The sequence below is a fragment of the Tupaia chinensis genome, unplaced genomic scaffold (assembly GCF_000334495.1).
Source record: "Tupaia chinensis unplaced genomic scaffold, TupChi_1.0 Scaffold144702_1, whole genome shotgun sequence".
Classification (NCBI taxonomy): Eukaryota; Metazoa; Chordata; class Mammalia; order Scandentia; family Tupaiidae; genus Tupaia; species Tupaia belangeri.
Genome location: NW_006204563.1, coordinates 444,440 through 467,162, shown reverse-complemented (window position 1 = coordinate 467,162; position 22,723 = coordinate 444,440). Strand labels below are relative to the sequence as shown.

At 36.8% G+C, this 22,723-nt stretch overlaps 1 protein-coding gene across 4 annotated transcripts in view; it reads left to right on the top strand.

The window, feature by feature from the left end:
* PIK3C2G (phosphatidylinositol-4-phosphate 3-kinase catalytic subunit type 2 gamma) overlaps positions 1 to 22,723 on the top strand; it is a 469,433-nt gene that overhangs the window by 4,597 nt on the left and 442,113 nt on the right. The window contains exon 2 of one of the 4 annotated variants that reach the window (XM_027767814.1): positions 16,805 to 16,974. The exons of the other annotated variants lie outside the window; for them this stretch is intronic. The gene's annotated coding sequence lies outside the window, so the exon portion shown is untranslated. The remainder of the gene's footprint in view (positions 1 to 16,804; positions 16,975 to 22,723) is intronic. 4 annotated transcript variants of the gene reach the window in all.

The window sequence follows — 22,723 nt, the reverse complement described above, 5'->3', positions numbered from 1 at the left end:
GCTGAACTTGAAGGTTTGGGGATTTCTTCTCTGACAATGTCATCAATTTAGTTTTTCTTTACCTGTGATAATTGTTTTCTTTGGATTGCTCTCACAGTGCTCAGAAATTCGGTTTACTTTATTACATCACCATCACTGCCACCCACTCTAATCCAGAGGGAAAAAAAAGTTCCTAAAATATCTGATGTTTTTTACAAATAAAGATGATGAAATTGCTAATGACTGGAGTAGTATTGTTTTTGATCTTTCAAGGGTATTTACTGCTGAAGAAGAGTAACTATCCAATGGTAGAATTTAATTGAAAATAAGCTCTCCTTTGCCAACTCGAATTACTCAATACAGCGACCAGTTTTCCACTTTTCCTTCAACATTAATATCTTGTTCTTCTTTCCCCCTCACTTCCATGACAAGTATTTTCCTTTTAATCCTTCTCATGCTCCTTGGATAATTAGTAAGTTTTATCTCTATTCTATTGTGAGTACCTGTTAGAAGAAATATATTGTATAAATTGCCTCCTGGCTTACGAGAGAGAGTCAAGATCAGTCAGTGATGCCTGCCATGGACAGAAGTGAATTTTCATGTCTAGTAAATTTGCTCTTCCACATGTAACCAAAAAGTTTGTATACTATTAAAATTATTTGACAAGTTAGGAACAGCAGGTGGTGTAGTGGTTAAGTCACTGGACTCCCACATGGTCAACCATGGTTCAAGTCCCAGACCTGACAGCCTAAAACTCATGATGGGTGTTTGTGCCTGTGTGCCCAAAATCCTGAGAGAAGAATGAAAGAGAAGACATTGTGGTGTGGCCATCCACCTTGGAAGGTGATTTTTTACATTTTCCCTCTCTGCTTCTGGCAAGCACATATACTCTCTAGAAAAAAATCTCTCGAAAAAAAAAGATTTGACAAGAATATTTCTATGTAGTTTTCGAGCAACCGGAATGAGAAATTAAATGAGAATTTGACATTTAAATACCCTCTGCTAACATTTTTTCATTAAAAAGTGAAACTTTGGGGCCAGCTGGTTGTGTTGTGGTTAAGGCGGCTGGATCTCACATGATCACCTTCACAGTTTGAGACTTGGATCCAGTGGCTTGAAAAACACACCAGGCATGTGTGCTTGCATGTCCCAAATAGGAAACTGGAGAAGAGATTGGGGCATGGCCATCCCCTCTGGCGGGCGAGGGGTAATGTCTCACTTTACTTCTCTCTCTGTCTTCCTCAGGCAAGCACATACACCCTATAGGGGAAAAAAAATCTAAAAAAAAATAATAATTAAAATTTATACTAACACTTCTCATCCCAAATAAGTAAAATATCAGAAATAGAATGATCATTTTTGAAATTTTCTTTACATTTTTATCTTAACCACAGTAAGTTTTCAACAGAAAGCTATCAATGATTCCTTTAATTTTTTTTAATAATATCATAGTGAAAAAAAATATTTTCTTGAAGATGATAAATTTGGGGGGGTGCCCTGGACTCAAATTTGAACTCTAATCACAAGTTTAAATGATTCATTATCATTAAAAGTCAGGGGGCCAGCGGATGGTGTAGCAGTTATGTTGCTGAACTCTCACATGGTCAACCACAGTTCCAGTCAAGGATTAGGGACTTGAAACTCATGCTGGGCATATGTGTGTATGTGCCCAAGATCCTAGAAGGAGAATGGAGGAAAAGCGATTGCAGCATGGCCTTTCCCCTAGAAGGAGTGATTTCTCAAGTTCTCACTCCCAGTCTTGTCTCTCTCTCTCTCTGGCAAACACACATTGGGAACCAGCAGTTAGCGTAATGGCTATGTTGCTGGACTCCCACGTAGTCGACCGCGGTTCGCGTCCCGGACCCGGTGGCTTAAAACTCACGCCGGGTGCGTGTGCGTGCGTGCCCAAGATCCCAAGAGGAGAAGGGATTGTGGTGTGGCCATCCCCCCTAGGGGGTGATTTCTCGCTTTCTGTCTCTATGTCTCTGTCTGTCTGGCGAGCGCACGCGCCCTATAGCGAAAATCTCTCAAAAACAAAACAAAACAAAACGAAAACTCACACATACCTTAAGACAAAAACCATTACAAAATAAAATAAATTAAGTAAGAAAAAGGATGAATGTTTCCTGTCTTGGGCAAACAAAACGTTTATTCATTAGTTTAAAGCATATTAAGTGAAATTGCTAGTTTAGCTCGTTCCGACTGATGGTAACAGTAGTGCTATACATGTCTATGTACTGTTAGAAGATATAACCACCACATATTATGAAAGCAGAACAATTCTGTTATATAGGTCTAACAGAACAAAAAGTGGAGTTCATAAAGTGTTATTCCTAGTGAGTGATTGAAAATATTTTTTTATTCTGAATTTTATCTATTTTTCAGTATCCTTTTAAACTCTAATCTTTTAAGGGAAAAATCATTTGATTGAAAGAAATATACAGTTCTTATAGGGCATGATTTTCTTCCTTATTACATAACTAAGTTGAATTTCATAATCACACTGAATTGCTTTTTGACTTTTAGAGGAGCATTTTATTTCCAGAAGGTGGCGCTCTAGAATAGTTAAAAAGCTAGGATTTTCTTTTGCATCTGAAACCGAGCAGATGTGCATTCATTAACATTCAAGTTAACTTAAATTCTGGAGAGTGGATATTCAAATCAAATAAATGAGCTGCTGCCCTTTCTTTGCTAGCATTGAAAACTAAATATTTTCCTATATCCATGCCTAACTTATTGTCTGGGAAATCTAGCAGCACAACAACCTGCATTAAAACAAAACGGACAAAATTAAAAAGTGATATGTTAGAAAAGTAGGCCAATTTTACATAAGAATATACCAACTTGTTTTGATTTCTAATAAAGTCAATTTATAAATGTATTTGAGTAATATGTGATGCTATACAATGGTATTATATGCAAACTATATGTAAAATCAGATAATTAATATATAAAAACCAGAAACTTAATTATGGACATGTATACTCTTCCAGTGATATTAAAAGTAAATCTTTTATGAAACTTTAGATTTTAGTAAGTATAAAAAGAGGCTAAAAAAATGCAGAAAAATAAAAGCATTTCTTCAGTGAAGAAAAAAATTCTAGTAATTCTGTAATTTTCTGTTTAGAATTCTTAGAAAGCTTTTCCAAGTGAGATGTGACATTGTGGAGGTATTTAAATTTGAATGTGAAGGGAATCAGCAGTTAGTGTAATGGCTATGTCACTGGACACCCACGGATTCGACCATGGTTTGCGTCCCAGACCCGGTTACTTAGAACTCATGCCTGGCGCGTGTGCGTGCGTGCCCAAGATCCTGAGAGGAGAATGGAGGAGAAGGGATTGAGGTTTGACCATCCCCCCCCGGGGGGTGATTTCTCGCTTTCTGTCTCTCTGTCTCTCTCTGTCTGTCTGGCGAGCGCACACGCCCTATAGCAAAAATCTCTCAAGAAAAAAAAAAATTTGAATGTGAAGAATTGATTGATTTTCCATGCAAAGACAAATCAAGAATATTTGTGATGTTGCATGAGATTATACATATTACAACACTTCTTTTTTCATATCAGCAACAAGAATTTATTCATCAGTCAAATGAAAACTCTTATATTTAGAAGGCAAGAGTTCATTTAAAAAGATAAATATTGGGGCTAGCTGGCATGGTGGTTAAAGCACTGGACTCCCACACAGATGTGTTAGTACAGACAAATTTCAGAATGTAGCCAATGATTTCTCTACTTCACTCCCTCTGTTATGTTTTGTGTAGACACTTTCCTTTTACTGCACACGTCACTTTCCTATTCTGCCAACTTAAAAGACTAAGTTGATCACAGGCTGGCTGGAGCTGTCCAGAAGTTTGGGGACAACTACCTGATTTAAATCGTGTTAGAATTTGCTTTATTAAAACCCTACTCTATTAAATTGGCTGGATTATTTTTCTTTTAACATAACTAAAGCCAAAGAACAAACCTAGTACGAACTCCTGAACTCAGTTTTGCTTGCAGAGTAAGCCTGTCTACCCCCACTGCAGTCAACCCCGAAATGATCAAATTGAGATGCCAGGATGTTCACTGGCTGCCAGAGCAGAGCAAAGACTCTTCATACAAGACAGCATAATCCAGAAGCTCTATAAAGGTGGAAATAATATAATGATGATAGTGTATAGAGGAGAAGAAGTAATATCTTTTCTTCATCCATCCCACGGTTCATAGCTGAGGCACTTATATTAAAGATTAATGAAAGAAAAGCATACAAATGTATTTAATGAAAGTTTCATGTGGCATAGGACTTTCAGAAATTAAGACTCAAAGAAACACTAGGGACACTATTTCTATTCTGAGTTTGATGAAATGGACAGTCATGCAGAAATATGATTAGAGGACAAAAGGGAATGTATGCTGTGGTGGTAATAAACTGGGGAGAACTTAGCAGGGCCTGTTTGTTTAGATTCTATTATGCGTTCCTGTGTTTTCAGAGACGACAACATTTCTTTCCTCTGAGTATGGAAAGAATGAAGAATTCCAACAAATTCTTTTGACCTCCTTTAGAGGAAGAGCAGAGAACTTTTTTATGACCTGCTTCAGGGGAGAAGGGCTGGAGAAAGTCAGAGAACGACTTTCTTGCTTCTGCTGTTTCCTCAAATGCCACGATGCCATAATTTAGGTAGCATGTCCTGAACCTCGTCATAGAAATTTAGACAGTGGTTGCCCATGGGATGAGCTTGTTTTGGAAAATATATTAGGAAAGTTTTTCTGCGATAATTGGAAAAAATATTTGCCGGTGCTTATTATATTCAAGAGCAAGATGTAAGTAAAGCATAGATTCTAGCATATATCATGGTAGGAGAGAAAAATATTTTATATACATATTCCCACATGCTAGAAGTCAGAATGTTACATATGCCTCGATATGGATCGAGGACAGTGCAATTTCAGAAGAAAAGATTTTAAGAGAGTACTATCTGTTGGGTCAGCGGTAAAGTCATGACACATTTCTGCATATAAATGTACAGAAATACATGTCATGACTTTCCCAACAGCCCAATACCTAGCTTAAGCCTTGAAAGTTGAATATAGATGTAGAAAGGAAAGGAGACTAGCTAGTCTGTGATCTGTGGACACTGTGCTTGGTGCTTGCAGCACACGACCTCCTCAAAGACTGGAAATATCCATTTCCTTCCCAATGTCCACACTGCAATTCCAGTTTGACCACCGCTTCCCTTGTGTATCATTTTCTAATTATCTAGCCATTGTGGTCACAGACAATCATTAAAAAGAAAAAGAAAGAAAGAAAGAAAACAATAGCCAATACTCAATCTGATAGCTTTGACTAATTTTCTTTCCTTTTCAAGGAAATAGCCAAATTTTACCTTCTGTTCATTACTTCTCAGACTTTATATTTCACTTTTGCTTTCATTCCAGCAATTCTGTGAGCCATAAAGCAATGAGAACTTTCTGGAACTGCTCCAAAAAGACAAACCTGAATAAAAGGGGAAAAAGGCATAGTAGATGCTCAGAACTTATATCTCAGAAACATGAATAGTTTACTTCATTCAACAGAGTTAAGGATAGAGGAGATTTTTGTTTTATTTTTAAAGAATTAGATAAATTTTCTCACTATATCTTGTCACATAGGAAAAAAACATGAATGCCTTTTAAAATCAATTTTCTATTTATGTTTTGCATTTTGTATTCATTGTTGACCATTCATTTTACATACACATACTGATCTAAGATATTTTTTTCAGTTTTTATTGTTTTGCTTTTCAGAACAGAAACCTAGACTTCATGAAGTCACATTTCAAGTAGTTCATGTATGACTATTGTTTCTCAGTATTATAACAAACCATGTGGAAAGTTACAGTAGTCTAAAGTGTAAACCTGTGATAGAATGTTTATCAAAATTAATGTAATAATTAGTAGCATCAATATTTAGTGGAGGGACCAGCAAATGGCGTAATGGTTATGTTGCTGAACTCCCATGTAGTAGACTATGGTTTGAATTCTGGACCTGGCAGTTTGAAACACATGTGGGGCATGTGTGCGTACATGCCTAAAATCCTGAGAGGAGAATGGAGGAGCAGGATTGCAACGTGGCTATCCCCCGGGAGGTGATTTATTACATTCTGTCTCTGTCTGATATATATATATATATATACACATATATACACTTATCTGCAATATATATATATTGCAGATAAATTTTTATTTTAAAATTTTCTAGAAATAATTATTTGTGAACAATTTTTATCATAAAGTTTAGAGCATTCGTATTTTATAATATTCTTACCTTGAAACTGCTCTTAGAAAGAGACAGTTTGGGGACCAGCAGACAGCATAATGGTTACGTCACTGAAAACCCACAGAGTCGATTGCAGTTCAAATCCCACATCCAATAGCTTAAACTCATGCTGGATGCTTGTGCGTACGTGCCCAAAATCCTGAGAGGAGAATGGAGGAGACGGGGCTGCGATGTGGCCATGCCCCCAGGGAGTGATATTTTGTTTTTTGTCTGTCTCTCTGGAGAGTACACCTACCCTATAGCAAAAATCTCTCTTGAAAAAAAAAAAAGGAGACAGTTTAAGTATATTCTGATTCTATTTTTTATAAGTGATACAGATAAAATGCTAAGAAAAATAATTATTTGAATCTATGCTTACTGTGGTAGTTAATACAATTTTGATCTAAGCACTGTAACAAAGATACCAAAAATACAGCAATGTAAATGAGACAGAATTCTCTCACTTATGTTCTCTCTCTGTGTCTCTCATATACAAAGGAACTTTAATAATTAAACTGATATATATATATATATATAACTTTATTTCTCAACATCAGCTTCATCAGTTAAGATACCAGCCATTCAGTCCATCCCTAAAGAATTGAGAGTCCTGAGGATTTCACCATGTTAACGCAGTCTCTTACAATATTAACTGAGAAAGCATGGGTGCTTTTAACGATTTTTTTTTAAGATTAGGAAACCAAGTGATGCCTAACGATGTACCATCAAAACTCTTGCAAAATCGCCCTTGTTTAATAAGAAGAGCAAACAGCATTTTTGTGGTGGAGAAAGATTTTCTGATGAAGCTTTCTGCTAGAGCTTTGGTTAACTTTCTCAAAACATTCTTATAATAAGTGGATCATATTAATTTTTAGCCTTCCAGAAAGTCAACAGGAAAAATGCCTTGAGCATCTCAGAAAACTGTCGTCATGACCTTTGCTCTTGACCAATCTGCTTCAGTTTGACTGGACCATTTCTACCTCTTGGTAGCCATTGTTTTCATTATGCCTCATCTTCGGGGTTATGTTGGTAAATCCACGTGTCATCTCCTGCAAAGAAATACCTTAGGATCTTTATCCCACTTGTCTAAAATTTCTACTGAGAGCTCTGCTCTTCTGTGCAGCTGGTCTGAGCACAACAGTTTTGGTGCCCATCAAGCAGAAGATTCGGTCAATTTTAAATTTCCATCAGAATTGTGTAAGCTGAACCAATGTCTATGACATTGGCCATCATTTCTGTTGTGAATCATCAGTCCTCTTCAATTAGGACGTAAAGAAGATTAATTTTCTCCTGGCAAATTGTTTTAAACAGTTGCCACTGCAGGTGTCATCTTTAACATCATCTTATCCCGTTTTAAAATGAGTTAACTATCTGTAAATGCTGATTTGGGGACATTGTTCCTGTTAACTTTTCATAAATCATCATTATTTTACCATTCTTCCAGCCAAGCTTCACCGTAAATTTGATGTTTGTTTTTGCTCCACTTCTAACGGAATTCAAACTGATGTCTTATTCTTCTAGTACCTCAATGTACATCATGTCTAGACATGATAGAGCAAGTTAGTATGAGTTTATTTGGGTATGCTTTTTCCATGAACTTTTTTTTTGGAGAGGTTTTTGCTATAGGGCATGTGTGCTCACCAGAAAGACAAAGAGAGACAGAGAGACAGAAAATGAGAAATCACCCCCCTGCGGGTAATGCCCATGCCACACAGCCAGCGACATAGCCATTACACCAACTGATGGTCCCTCCGTGAACTTTTTGAAGACCTTTTGTGCCTAAGATAATAATGATAATGGTAATGATGATAAGAACTAGCAGCAAAGCAATGGCATCCTCAGCATAGATTTCCCATTTCCCAGTTGTGTATGTTGGGACCAAGAGAGCAGACAGGAAGGTACACATGCACTTTTTAAAGGGCATGATTGGAAAAATAACACACCAGGTCTTTGCATATTTCATTGCCTAGAACTAGTGATTTTCCCACATCTAGCTGAAAAGGAGTCTGGGAAGTATGGTCTCTGACTGACTGGCCATTTTTATAGAAAGAATGAGTAAAGGATACTGAGCAACAGCATGTAGTCTACCACCCATACACCCAAGTGTACACATCATCCCACTTACCTGCTTCCCCTATACGAACATGCACTCTTTATTATGAAGTCTTATTCAGAAATAAAATAATAGGAAAAGTACAGCTCTCATTTGTTAGGGCCATAATCAACTTCTACTGGATAGAAATTTCAAACATTATATGCCCCAGCGGTATAATAACTTCTTTCATTACACTGCTTATGTTACCTAGGAGGAATTCTCTCATCCCTTATCATTTACAGTTCCCATATTCTTTTCCTTGGGAGATTCTTTGTCCATAGCTTCCACAGTGACCATAAAAGCTGGTTTTCTTGTGACCATCCTAATTTATACTCATCATCTTGGCATAATATTAATATTTGAGGACTGTGTTCTTTATTCTAATGTGTATCCATTTCACTACCAGAAATGTTTGAGTACTCTAATTATCTTTTTTAAAGAGAAAATTGAAAAATAGTCCTTCCTAGTAGCTGCACATATTTTGTAGTCTATATTCTGCAAAGCCAGTTGGGAGGCTCTGAAAGTTGCTTTAAAGGTCAAACACACATTGACTTTTGCAGATCAATCCAATTCCCTCAAAAACTCAGTATGCTTTGGGTCTAGTTGCTTACAGTCAGATCCATGGGCAAATAACCATAACCAAAGATCTAGTCTAGACCACACTGCTATGCTTGCAGACAATCTTCTTTTACTTACTGGTTTCTTTGCTCAGCATGTTTTGCTCTCTTTCCATTTAAAAGAGTCTACTTTGAAGCTATCTGGAAATATTAGTTTAGGTAGGAAAGCATCAGCCTTAACCTGACCTTTCAAACTAGAATAGACCTTCATTAACTGAAAAGATTTAATGTGGGAACTCGAAAAAGTTAAAGGCCTACTTACTGCTAAGGCTGCTGCTTTAAAATTATCCCTTATCACCCACCTGGTCACATCTCGTCACAGACCTTTGTCTAAGAAACAGCCAACATGTATGACCATCCTGGATTTTTCAATGTTCTTAATGATCCCAAACAGTTCCTAGAGGTTATGTGTTCTTTTGGCAAGTTGTCTGCCTTTTTAAGAATGACTCATGACAGTTTTACCAATCATTTTGTCATAGCTTAATAAAGATCATTACTTCTCTAGTCTGAAATATCTTCTTGTCACTCATTTCCACAGCTAAGCCAATGCCTCCTTGCTTTTTGTTCCTTTTTAAAATCATGACCAAGCCTACTACCAGTAATGAATTTACATTTTATTTAAGATTAAGATCCTCTTTTGAAAAAAATAAGAGGGACCAGCAATTAGCATAATTGCTGTACACCCACGTAGTCGACCACGGTTCGAGTCCTGGACCTGGTGGCTTAAACTCATGCCAGGTGCCTGTGCATGTGTGCCCAAGATCCCAAGAGGAGAATGGAGGAGAAGGGATTGCAGTGTGGCCATTCCCCCTGGGGGGTGATTTCTCGCGTTCTGTCTCTCTGTCTCTCTCTGTCTGTCTGGCGAGTGCATGTGCCCTATAGCAAAAACCTCTCCAAAAAAAGAAAAAATAAATAATAAGAGAGGAGAATAAAGTCCAATTTTCAACCAGATAGAAATTTGATGGAATTTTATGTCTTCTAGATGAGGCAGTTCAGTTTTGGCAGGGCGGGCAGCTATACCACTCTCAACATTGGGCTTCTGTCTCTGAATTTGGGAAAGCCACTCAACTTTTGCCATCATATAATGATTGGAAAGGGAAAAAGGTGTCAGAACATCTCATATTCTCTCCTTTTAAGGACAGATATACTAAATATAATTTTTGTTTAATTTCATTGTCTAGAACTTAAACACATGGTCAAATTTCTCAGGAGGGAGGTCATGAAAGGAAGTCTTTAATTGGATGGACATGTGACCAGTTGAAATTCTATTATGGCAAGAGGTTAAGAACAGATATTGGCTGACACGCTTTTGTATTATTCAGAAGCACATGTAAATATTTAATTCAGGAGAGGTGGATTTGATACAGAGAATAAAGTACTTTCAACAATAACGAAAGGAAGAGCCACTGTTGTGCACTCTAGGCTGGAACAGAGGCCAAGAGAACTGACACGCCCAGGGCCTGAGAGGACATTGAAGACAAACATTCCACTTTAAAAGCAATCCCTAAACTGGAAAGCTGGGAATTAGCTGTCACCTCTGCTTTGGCCGCAGCTTCCTCTCAACACCATGAAGTGAATAGACACTGAAGTAGTGCTTTAGAAACAAAGATCTCATCTTACCTGTAGGGGGAAATAAAAAGCAACACACACCCTGCTTCTACTTTTGGACATTTATGCAAATCATTATTGGTTAGACCTAATTCTCATCCTGACTCTTGGTTGCAAAGACGTACAGGAAATGTCTATTTTGAGCTTTTTGGAACCTATAGTCAGGCATGTCCACTAGATAGAGGGTTGTAAGAGTGGACCAATGCACAGCATAGGCCACTGCTCCTGATGGCCAATGGCCATCTCAGCAGAGCACACATTACTGAAGCATTATTTTATTCCAAATAAATAATGAAAAGCAGTGAAGGACCAGCAGTTACTGTAATGGCTATATTGCTGGATTCCCACGTAGTCGACCACAGTTCAAGTCCCGGACCGGGTGGCTTAAACTCAGGCCAGGCACGTGTGCGTGCATGCCCACGATCCTGAGAGGAGAATGGAAGAGAAGGGATTGCGGCGTGGCCATCCCCCCTGGGGGGTGATTTCTTGCTTTCTGTCTCTCTGTCTCTCTCTCTCTCTCTTTCTGGCGAGCATATGCGCCCTATGCAAAAACATCTCCAAAAAAATAATAAAACAGTGAATGACTTTCTACTCCTTTTTATTGTATATGTTTATGATGTACATAATATTTTGATACATACATTGCAGAATGGTTAAATCAAGCTAATTAATATGTTTATTACCTCACGTACTTATTTTCTTGTGGCGAGAGCACTTAAAATCTACTCTCTTTGTAACTTTCAAGTGTAAAATGTGTTGTAATTAAATGTAGTCACCGTATTGTAGACTGGATCTTTTGAACTTATTCCTTTTGCCAAATTGAAATTCTGTATTCTTTAACCAGCATCTCCCTAATCTGACAACCTCCAGCCTATGGTAACCACTATTTCACTCTCTGCTGCTAGGAATTTCACATTTTTAGACTCTACCTATAAGAGAGATCATATGATATTCTTCTTTCTGTGGAAGGCTTATTTCACTTAACCTAATAGCTCCTAGGATCATCCATGTTATTGCAAATGGCAGAATTTCCTTCTTTTTAAAGGCTGCATAATATTTGATTGTGTGTGTATATAATACTTAATCTTTTTCTTAATGAACCTTTCATCTGTGTCAACTTTTTAGCCATTGAATACCCTTCTACCCCCCAAAAAAGATTGGATTAACTTCACACACAAAAAATTGTGACCTATAAAGTTCAGAAATATCAATATCAATCTCTTAGTACTTTAGACTAAACTTTAAACAAATAACATTTCTGGAGGCCTAAAAGTTCTATTTTTAGAAACACCTCATAGCACATCAGTTCCTTTTCTCTCTCCTCTAAAGCTTAAGTGAATTAAAAAAAATTTAAAAAAGACAATTTACTTTTAGTGTAGCAACAGTGCAGCTAGCACTTAATCTCCAAATAACTTGATCAAAATATTCCCTTCTTATAAGTTTCCTATACTTGATTAGTCATATACATGTAGTGGGCTGACCCCAAAGTCTAGTGGTTAAAGGAGCCAGAACCCACATGGCGACCACAATTCCAGCCTTGGCCAAGGAGATTTGAAAAGCCCTCTTGGCACACGTGCAAGCATGTTCAAAGATTTCAAGAGAATGAACAAGAGATAAAGAGGGTGCTTCTTCCCTCTTTCTTTCTTTCTGTTTCTTTATCTCTCTCTGGTGAGCACAACCCTTGACAATTAAAAAATAGATAGAAAGACAGAGCTGTATTATATGCACAAGTGCATTCATTTGCTTTTGAACAACTAACTAGGTTTATACTCTATTAAGCAATGAGATTAGGGTGGGAAGTTGTACTTGTAAATACCATGGTAGCAGGTATCTTGTTAATCTTATTCACTACACTATATTCAGCACCAAGGAAATAGTAAGCGCACGGTAGGTATTTTATCAGAATATTTTATTTAATTAAGTGGGCCCTGGTTATGTCATTGGACTCCCATATAGTCAACTGCAGTTCGAATCCTTGACCAAACAGCTTAAAACTCACGCCAGGTGCATGTGCGTACATGCCCAAAATCACAAGAGGAAAATGGAGGAGAAGGGATTGTAGAGTGGCCACCCCGACCCTCAGGAGATGATTTCTCACTTTTTGTCTCTTTGGCTCTCTCTGACTTTCTGGCAAGTGCACCTGCCTGATAGCAAAAATCTCTCTTAAAAAAAAAAAAAAAGAATAAATGATGTCCTGCCAAAAAAGGATATCTAGGATATCTATAAATAACATTAAGAAGAGACTAAGAGGAGAAATGCTGAACATATATGGAACATGCATGTAACCATACTCAACATCTAGATCATAACCTTTTTTTTTTTTTTTTTGGAGAGATTTTCGCTATAGGACGCGTGCGCTCGCCAGACAGACAGAGAGAGACATAGAGACAGAAAGCGAGAAATCACCCCCCAGGGGGGATGGTCACGCCGCAATCCCTTCTCCTCCATTCTCCTCTCGGGATCTTGGGCACGCACGCACACGCGCCCGGCGTGAGTTCTAAGCCACCGGGTCCGGGATGTGAACCACGGACAACTACGTGGGAGTCCAGTGACATAGCCATTACGCTAACTGCTCGTTCCCTAGATCATAACCTTTTATACTACATTTTAAAGGTGGCTGTTGACTTCTATCCTAATAGCAAGGCCAGCGTCGAAGAAACTTTCCTGACTGCAAACTGATTTGCAAGGACTCATCTAGAACTTATTCTGCAATAAATGTTTTAAAGACTTAAGGCATGTTGGACAAAGAAATTGTATTCACTATATAGTAGGAAAACAATTATATTTGGAAGAAATGAGAAGGTATAAGCACTTGGGCGTTGATTTCTTAATGTAACAAGGAGCAAAGTTTTGGGAGGCTATCCACTAAGACACTTTGAATTCTTGTTTCTAACTTTTTAAACTTAGTCTATTATAATAAACATGAATATAAAATGATCTCAAGTAATATTAAGATAACACATAGGAAATTGAATAAACTGGCACTGTAAAAATTGTCTGCTTTTTTAAAATTGCATTTTTAATGTTGAAGGTTGGAGTACCCTGCTGGGCATATTATCTCTTTTTTCTCTTTCGTGCTCATGGAAAAAATAAATAAGCAAAAACATTTTTTTTTTTTTGGAGAGGTTTTTGCTATAGGGCGCGTGTGTTCGCCAGACAGACAGAGAGAGACATAGAGATAGAAAGCAAGAAATCACCCCCCAGGGGGGATGGTCACACCGCAATCCCTTCTCCTCCATTCTCCTCTCGGGATCTTGGGCACGCACGCACACGCGCCCGGCGTGAGATTTAAGCCACCGGGTCCGAGACGCGAACCGCAGTCGACTACGTGGGAGTCCGGCGACATAGCCATTACGCTAACTGCTGGTTCCCAGCAAAAAAGGTCTACTAGGGACCAGCAGTTAGCGTAATGGCTATGTCGCCAACTCCCATGTAGTCAACCACAGTTCATGTCCCAGACTCGGTGGCTTAAACTCACTCCAGGCATGTGTACATGTGTGCCCAAGATCCCGAGAGGAGAATGGAGGAGAAGGGATTGTGGCGTGGCCATCCCCCCCGGGGGGTGATTTCTCGCTTTGTATCTCTCTGTCTTTCTAGTGAGCATATGCACTCTATAGCAAAAGCCTCTCAAAAAAAACAAAAACAAAAACAAAAACAAAAACAAAAAACAAAGAAGAAGAGGGAAGAAGATCTACTAAAATAAATAAGTACACATGATTATTTTGTATTAAGTGATTTGCCTAAAAAGTGAAGCGAAACTACCAGATAAGAAAGAAGGCTTTACTTATTTAATTCTCAGGCATAGGACAAGGCTGTGAAAAAGTAAATCACAGAAATAAAATAATTTTCCATAATGGGTGTAAAATATTTTATTTTGCATTAAAAGTTCTACTAAAGGGGGTTGGATGGTGGCATGGCAGTAAAGCACAATGCTAAGCAAGGCTGATTCACATGGGAATGTTCAGGATTTGCATCCAGAGACGTCCCTGGTGCACCAGACATGTGCTTGCCCCTGATCTGGAGCAGGCTGAACCTGGGGCTGGATTGTAGTGTCAAGATCTTGCTGGGAATTCTCTCCCTGTCTCTCTGTGACACACTCACAGAAAAATAAATAAAAACTTTAAAATTTTTTATTAAAAAAGGTAAGGATACATTTTAAGGAAGAAAATAGATGAAATTGTAGGACATATTCTCAAAGAAAGTAAAGTACTAGATACATCTTGGTACTCTTTCTTGTTAATGAATAATGGCTATCAAACTGTTCTAATCCTAATCTTTCAGTTTACCAAGATTAGATTGTTCCTTTTCAACCTTCAACCTAGTCCAACTCTCTTAGGTCCTCCTCCAAAATTTACATTAATTTACCCTATATATATACACACACACAAAATATATATATATATATGTATATGTATACATATATATTATAAATATATATACAGATTTTCAATGGATTAGTATCTTAAAATAGTGGATTCTTTCAGGAATTATTTAGAGATTCATCTTAGCTACAGGGGTATGTGTTGCTACTACGCTGTGCTCCTGCAGGCTGGGCCATGTGAGAGACCCATGTCAGGTTCCTGGTCTAACCTAGCCCTAGCCCTAGCTGAGAGGCTAAGGCAGGAGGATTGTGACTTAGTGAGCTCCCTATCTTAAAAAAAAGAAAGAAAGATGAGAGAGGTTTTAATATTTATCATGAATGTATTAAGAGAATAAATCAGTATATGTGATATTATTTGAAAAGCCCTCTACCTTGCCAGAGTTCCGAAGTTAAGAATTGCAATCCGGGTTATTTTTTAAATATATAAGTTCAATCAGCTTCTTGTGTGGTGTCACCCTCCATTTCTAGGTTAAGCCTCCTCTCTGCAGTAACCTCTTGTACCTTTGTAACTTCGTAAGAGAAGGGTGCAAAGGGAAATGTATAATTTCAGTCCTCCAGCATTATTTAATATGCTTTCATCAGCAGCACTGAAAACGAATATAATTTTCAATTGTTCTAGTCTTTTCTACCAGGAACTTAGTGTTGGAAAAAACTAATATTAAATTTTTAAAAAGAAACAAAGAGAATGTTCATAATTTTTTTCTTACATATTTTGGTAATGAAAAGTGACCCTATTTATTTATTTATTTAAAGTTTCTTTCTTTTCTTTTCTTTATCTTTTTCTTTTTTTGAGAAGTTTTTGCTATAGGGCACCTGTGCTTGCCAGAAAGACAGAGACAGAAAGTGAGAAATAACCCCCCGGGGGGATGGCTACACCACAACTCCTTCTCCTCCATTCTCCTCTCCAGATCTTGCACATGCACACACGTGCCCAGCATGAGTTTAAGCCACCGGGTCCAGTTTAAGCCACCGACTCAAACTGTGGTCAACTAGATGGGAGTCCAGCGACATAGCCATCACACCAACTGCTGGTCCCAAAATTTATTTATTTATTGAGAGAGAAAAAAAGACACCATTGACTGAGTCTCATCACACTGAAATCTCCTTCCCCTAGGCCTCAAGTTCAAGATCTTGGACACACACAAGCCTAGAGTGTTCCATGTCAACTCAGGACCCAAACCTGGGGTGAACCACATGGATTCCAGCACTCTGGTGTAGCACACTGGGTCAGGGCCCAAATTTATTTTTGGTTCTTCCAACTTTCTCCCATTAAATAAGCATTCTTCTGATTGAACCGCCTTTGCTTGAGCAATCTATAATTACTTGTGTTGCCTCAAAGTCTCTACACAGTCCTCAATTTCAACAGCGGTATACCACAGCAACAAACTACCTACATCTACTTTCTTTCTACCCTTGCATATAATCTTTCTTTTGTTTCTGCTACTTCTTTTCAAAGTTTTTTAGTGACATTTCCTATGGCTTATAAGGTTGAGCAAAATAATTCAACATTTCCTAAGCAAGAAAAAAATCTTACTAAGTTACAATTTTAAAAAGAAACTACATTAACAGCTCAAACTAACAGAACGGTTAAAGGAGCTCATCTCTATTTTTGCAAATTGAGACCACTGGTTTTGTCTTCCAGCCACTTCACATTCAAATGCATGATAACATGAGAAACCATAAGTTGAGGAGAAATATGCTCACCTTTCTCATTTTTCAAAAATAGATTTTTGTGTGCATATTGCTGTTCAATATCTTTTGCACAGTGAAGTGAATTCATTGTTAGTTTTTTGGCTTAAATCCTGTATTCATGATGTCAGTGTAAGCCTTTTTTTCCATATAACCCTCCAGGGTTTGATGAAAAATAGATTCCTAAACATGCCAAACCTGCCAAACAGGAATAAAAGCTTCCAGTAGAAACATCATGTTCCCTTGAAATGAAAGTGTTTTAGCTTGTGTGAGCATATTTGACTCGAAAAGAAATGAAATCATGTTTCATCTCAGGAAGATGTATGCTTCAGGTAAGAGATTAAAGCAAATAAACTTTCTGTACTTAACTAAATACATAGAAGGGTAAATGGTAAATGAATTTAAAATCTGAGTAAGTGTGTGCCATATTTTCAAATAGAGGTATCTGGCTCATAAATATTCTCTAGCGTTTACAACCTGAAGATCCATCTTTCCTAAAGAACTGGTGATTCTCTCTTCCCTCTCCCCTCATATGTCCTTTCTTTTTCTCTCAATCTGGCTGATCCCATATATCGCATTGTTATGTTTATATCATCTCCTAACTATGCACTTTCACACGGGTCAGTCTTGAGCTACTCTCATGACTGCTGGTAGATTTTTCTTTGTGTATTATCTTGTTGTGTCTTGAAGCTGGTACCTCTAGTCCATAGACTTTCATCCCCATCATGTTTCCAAGAGGAAATCCTTGTTAAACGGGAGATGCATATTCCTAACATAGGATCTTCAAACTGGTAACAACTTGTGTTAGAGAGCAGTGGCTTTTCTATTAACGTTTATGTTTCATGGCTCTGTGCTGGGCTCCAGCTCTGTCCTGTCTGCCTGCCCCTGTGTTGCCAGCTCACCAAAAACCAATGGGCACCTAGAGTGTGTCCCAATTGTCCCCTTACTTTCTTACCTGGCGAACAATTGTATTTCTGATGCTTAGGGTTGGAGATTGAAACAAGATACATGTCACCCTTTGAAACTAAACATAGTATGTAACTTGCAGCGGGCATTAATCATTTTTAAATGCCTTATTCAATGTAATATTGTGTATTGGGTTAACAGACTCAGAGGTAAAAGAATGCATGCCACCCACGTCATAGAGAAAGTCATTAAGCGCTCTGACTTGAATCAAAATTTCTTATTCCAACTCAAGGGCTCTTTCCATAACCTGTTACCCATTCTCCACGCCAGTCTATCTGCTTTTCGGGCCAGTAAAGAGCAAGTTTATGAACTGAGCAAAAGATAATGGTACTATGATTGAGCCAAGGAGAAAACGAGACGACGTCATCTGGCTCCTATAGAAAAGGGCCACATTAAGTAGATAAGTAATTGAATAAACAAGTTTATTTTGCCACTGTGAGCCCCCCAGCCACAATTTCACAGTTTTTTTTCTGTCAGAGCTGGGATTGTTTGGGATTGTTTTCTTCCATGTGAGGAAGCCCTCTTTAGGTAAGCAACAAATAGTATAATTCTCTTGGAGTTTAGGAAAAAAAAAAAAAAGACAATCAAATAGTCATTTCCTAGCTAGAAAAATATTGCACCATATTTGAAATGAAATTATTACTACTTTTTTTCCAACTTTATGATCTAATGAAATGGCACACAGATAATCATTGCAAAAAGTGAATCATTATAATTATTTAGGCATAAATATACTTTCACTGTATATTTTAGCTCTTAAGCAATAGTATTTTTATGATATAATTTATCCATTTTGTTATTTTTTTTCTGTTGGCTGGAATGTTTTCAAGAATTATTTTCAGGTACAAAATCAGGATGATGTTTAATATTTGAATTTACACCAAACTATACTTTTCTTAGCAACTTTATTTTGTATTTCTAAAATTTTCCCAATTTTATTGTGACCTTTTACTTTGGGAGTCATTTAGAAATGTTTTGGCAGTTTAAAAAATGAGTTCTGTAAATTATCTTTTTTATTCTGACTTTTATTCTGCAGTCGACTATGACTGTGACTTTGAACTATAATAAGAGTAGCCAAAACTGTCTTCAGTTTTTATAAGTAATAATTGTCCTTGCAAAAAAATGTTATTTTCAGTCACTGCATGCTGTATTCTATGTATGTTCATTACATCAAGACTGTTCATTATATTTTTCAAAGCTTCCATATGGATAATGATATTTTTGTCTGAATCAATCGATAAATGATGTGAGATTCCTATTAAATCACCTGATTCTGAAGGGGGATTTATCAGTTTCTCCTTGGAAAGTGTTGCTGTTTAAATTTTGAAGGAATTATGTTTAAGTACTTACCTGAAACATTCACCTGGTGAATTGAATTGAAGACCTCTATGAAGTGTTTCTTTCAACCTGTACTTTTTGTTTGTTTTGCCTGTAGGCCTATCTTGTCTGTCTGTAGCATAAGTACACCAGCTTCTTATTGTTGTTGCTATTGTAACTAATTACTTGTAGTATCTTTTTCTGTCCTTTCCGCTTTAAGCAGTCTTTATTCTTTTGTTTGTGATGTCTGTAAGGAACCTGTTATCTTTTTTCTAATGCAATATAATAACCTATAGATTTTGTATGATACACCCAGACTATATTTATGTGTTTCTGATATGAACTTTTTATTTTTTTCATCTTTGAGAAGGTTCCTATTTATACTTCAGTCTGCAGAAGACAAGGCAAGGCTTTCTTTTCAGCTGATTGAGATCAGTGCCAACTTTTTTTCCTGTTTCTGCTAATTACAGTGTAAATGTCAAAACTGGATTCCTTTTTTGCCATCTTCAAAGTTATCTCTTTCTGTTTTGTCTGATTTATTTTTAGGACTGAAATAATATGGTGATGGATCTTTCTCTATTAAGAATCATATTACTTTTTCATTTCTGCAATTGCTCCTGTCCCTCTGTCATCACAGAATGTTTCCCAATTTTTCCCCCCAAATTTAGTTTCCTGGTGTGTCAATTTTGCTTCTAATGACTATTATACATGTGCAACGATATTTTCTGTTTCTTCACATCTCAATCTCTTTAAGCTGCATTTTTATTGGCATCTCCCCTCATCTAGTTCCTCTGTATCTTTGTTTTTTTCATTTTATTAGTATATATTATTTTATTTATATCTTATTTACTAGATCTCTTAATTTTATAACTTATAGTTAAGGTTTTATAACATTTACTTAGGTCTAGACAGTATATATTATTCAGAAGTAATGTCTTTTTCCGTGTCCTCATAATCAAACACTCTTTATTTTTTGCAGAATAGTTTCACATCTATTTTGATATTTGTTCCCCAATTACATGTCTGTTGTGAGTGAAAGTTTTCTGCATTCATTACTTATAAATAATACCGTCGGCTTATCCTGGTTCATCTCATTGTTTAATGTGTTGCTGTTAAGACACATTTGTCACATTTTCTGCTGGAGGGACAGTGAAGGTGAACAGACATCATCTAATTTCTGGTCACTAGCAGTCATTTAATTTCTTGCAGTTCTGGATGGCATCAATATTACCTTTGTTGTCTAGGTTTCCACTTTGAGAAGAGAAACATATTTTAGGTAATCCTTGCTAATGTGCATATTTTCTTTTTTATCAGAAGCAGTCTGATTTTATACTTCCTCATGACACTTTTTCTCACAATCCAAACACTTATCTCTCATTCCCACATGGAAGCAAAATGCATGGCTACTGTAAACTGGACATTTTGAATTAATGCACATTTTGTTCTTAGAAAGTATGTAGAAAAGGGGGTGATTTAGTGGCCCTGCCTGCTACTGAAAGGTGCTGCAGTGCAGCAGAGGAGCAGGCATCCTTTCCAGGGTGGTAAGGGAAATAGATTAGACCCTAGATCTCCCAATCAGGCAGTAGCAGGAACATGAGTCATCTGTTACCTTGTTTCAGGGTGGCAGATTTATTCTCCTTCAGATAAAGCAAGTGCCAGTCAAAGAAACAGCCATGTGTTTTTTTTCTTCCATTTCTGCTTGATCTGTTTTGACTTAGCTATGGAGAAATCTGGTCAACCCAATGGCTGTCCGACTGTGCCTGGTAATATACACAATGAATTGATTTTGTTCATTATTTTTTAATTATTTGGTTAATTTTTTGAGTTACATATTACTGACCAGGGGCAAACTTTTAAAAAAGTCAACTGGATTGATCTTGAAAACCTTGATGATTATTATTATTCTAAGATTAAGGAAATAAACTCATTTATGAAACACAGAGTAATGGCATCATGTCCCCTAAGTTTTGCTCAGCCACACAGTTCTCAAACCACCATCTCAGAAGCCACCACCATGACTGAGATTTCATTTATGTGATACAACTATTTACTACTTTGGTTTTGGATTCTATTAGACTTTCCAAATAATTGTTGAATAATTCATTTCTGGTACTTACTTGATTGCAAATATTCACAATAATGGCACTCACCAGAGAGACAGAAAGAGACAGAGAAAAAGAAAGTGAGAAATCACCTCCCCGGGAAGATGGCCACACTGCAATCCCTTCTCCTCCATTCTCCTCTCAGAATTTTGTGCATGCATGCACATATGCCCAGCGTGAATTTCAAGACTCCAGGTCCAAGACTTGAACTGCTGTCAGCCATATGGGAATTCAGTGATGTAACCATTATGCCATCTGCTGGTCTGAAGGGCAATCTTTTTTAGTATTTTAAAACAAAGTTTAATCGAGATGGAAATCAGAATGACAATATGAGGGGCCTTTGAAAAGTTTATGGAAAATGGATATTGTATATATGTATTTTAAAAGCTATAAATGAATTTCAAATTTTGTTTGCACTAAAGTAAACTCATACTTTAGTTCATTTTTCTATGGCCTTTTGGAAGTACTCATATACACATCCTTTTATATCTAGTTAAAAATTCATAGACTCAAATAAAAAAGCAAAATAGATTTAAAAATTATGTATTAGAGGATACAATCAAATGGCAATTATTAAATGATGAGTGTCTACACTTTGTTAGACATTGGCAAGTTATAATTATACAGTACTTACTAACTCTCATGAAATGTAGTTATTAGTATTGCTCTATTTATTAATAGTGAATTTGAGTTTTAGAAATGTTAATTTACTCAAAATCACATGGTTATTAATGAAGGGTGAAGATGAGACTCTCCTGAGCCCAGTCTTTTTTTCCATTAACTGCATTACCTTAGAGTAGATAGTGCTGAAATGTTACCTTAGTTTCATAGAATGATATTGAGCCTTGGGAATAACATTAAATATGGCCCAAGAACTATTCATGCTCTCCAAGTAAAATATGAAAGAATTTAGTTCCTGGGTCAGGTAAAACTGTTAGATTAGTCTAAGTGACCTTGGGTAAGATTTCTGTGAAATATTGACTATTTATACAACTTTTTGTGGTTTACTCTAATTCTAAACAGTTAAAAAAGAGAACAACCTCTTGATGGTACTTTACAATAAAAATACACTATGCTTTATAAATAAAAATCCTTTTAAATAATGGTTTCAGAGGCCAAGTGGTGGTGCAGTGGTAACACAACTGGTTCCACATGGGAAAGGTCCTGGGTTTGTGTACCAGAACCTCTGAGAGCACGTTGGGCCTGCATGTATCAATGTTCTGGGCTGGCTAAGACTGGGGTGGATTATGGCATGAAGACTCCTGTGGGAAGGGCCTGTCTCTTTCTCTCTTTCTCCCTTCTGAAGGAAGAAATTAATAAATAAGCTTTAAAAATAAAGGAATGATCTAATATTCTAAAAATGTCAGCTTACTAAAAATATATGGCTTCATCTACTACATATATATATATATATATAATGGCGTTATCTACTATATATATATATATATATATATATACACACACACACACACACATATATATGTATATCTTATTGTATTTAGATGTATATATAAAGAATCCTAAATTGAGAATATAATTTTTAAAATTTCAGTTGAATTGATTCACTATTGTTTTGTATATTGTATCCTGTCAAAGCAAAAAGAGTGACAGAAATCCCAACTTATAAATGTACAGAGGAAAGAATGTTTTACAATTGAGATTTAAATCTCTGCAAAATATTTTGCTGATTTTTTTC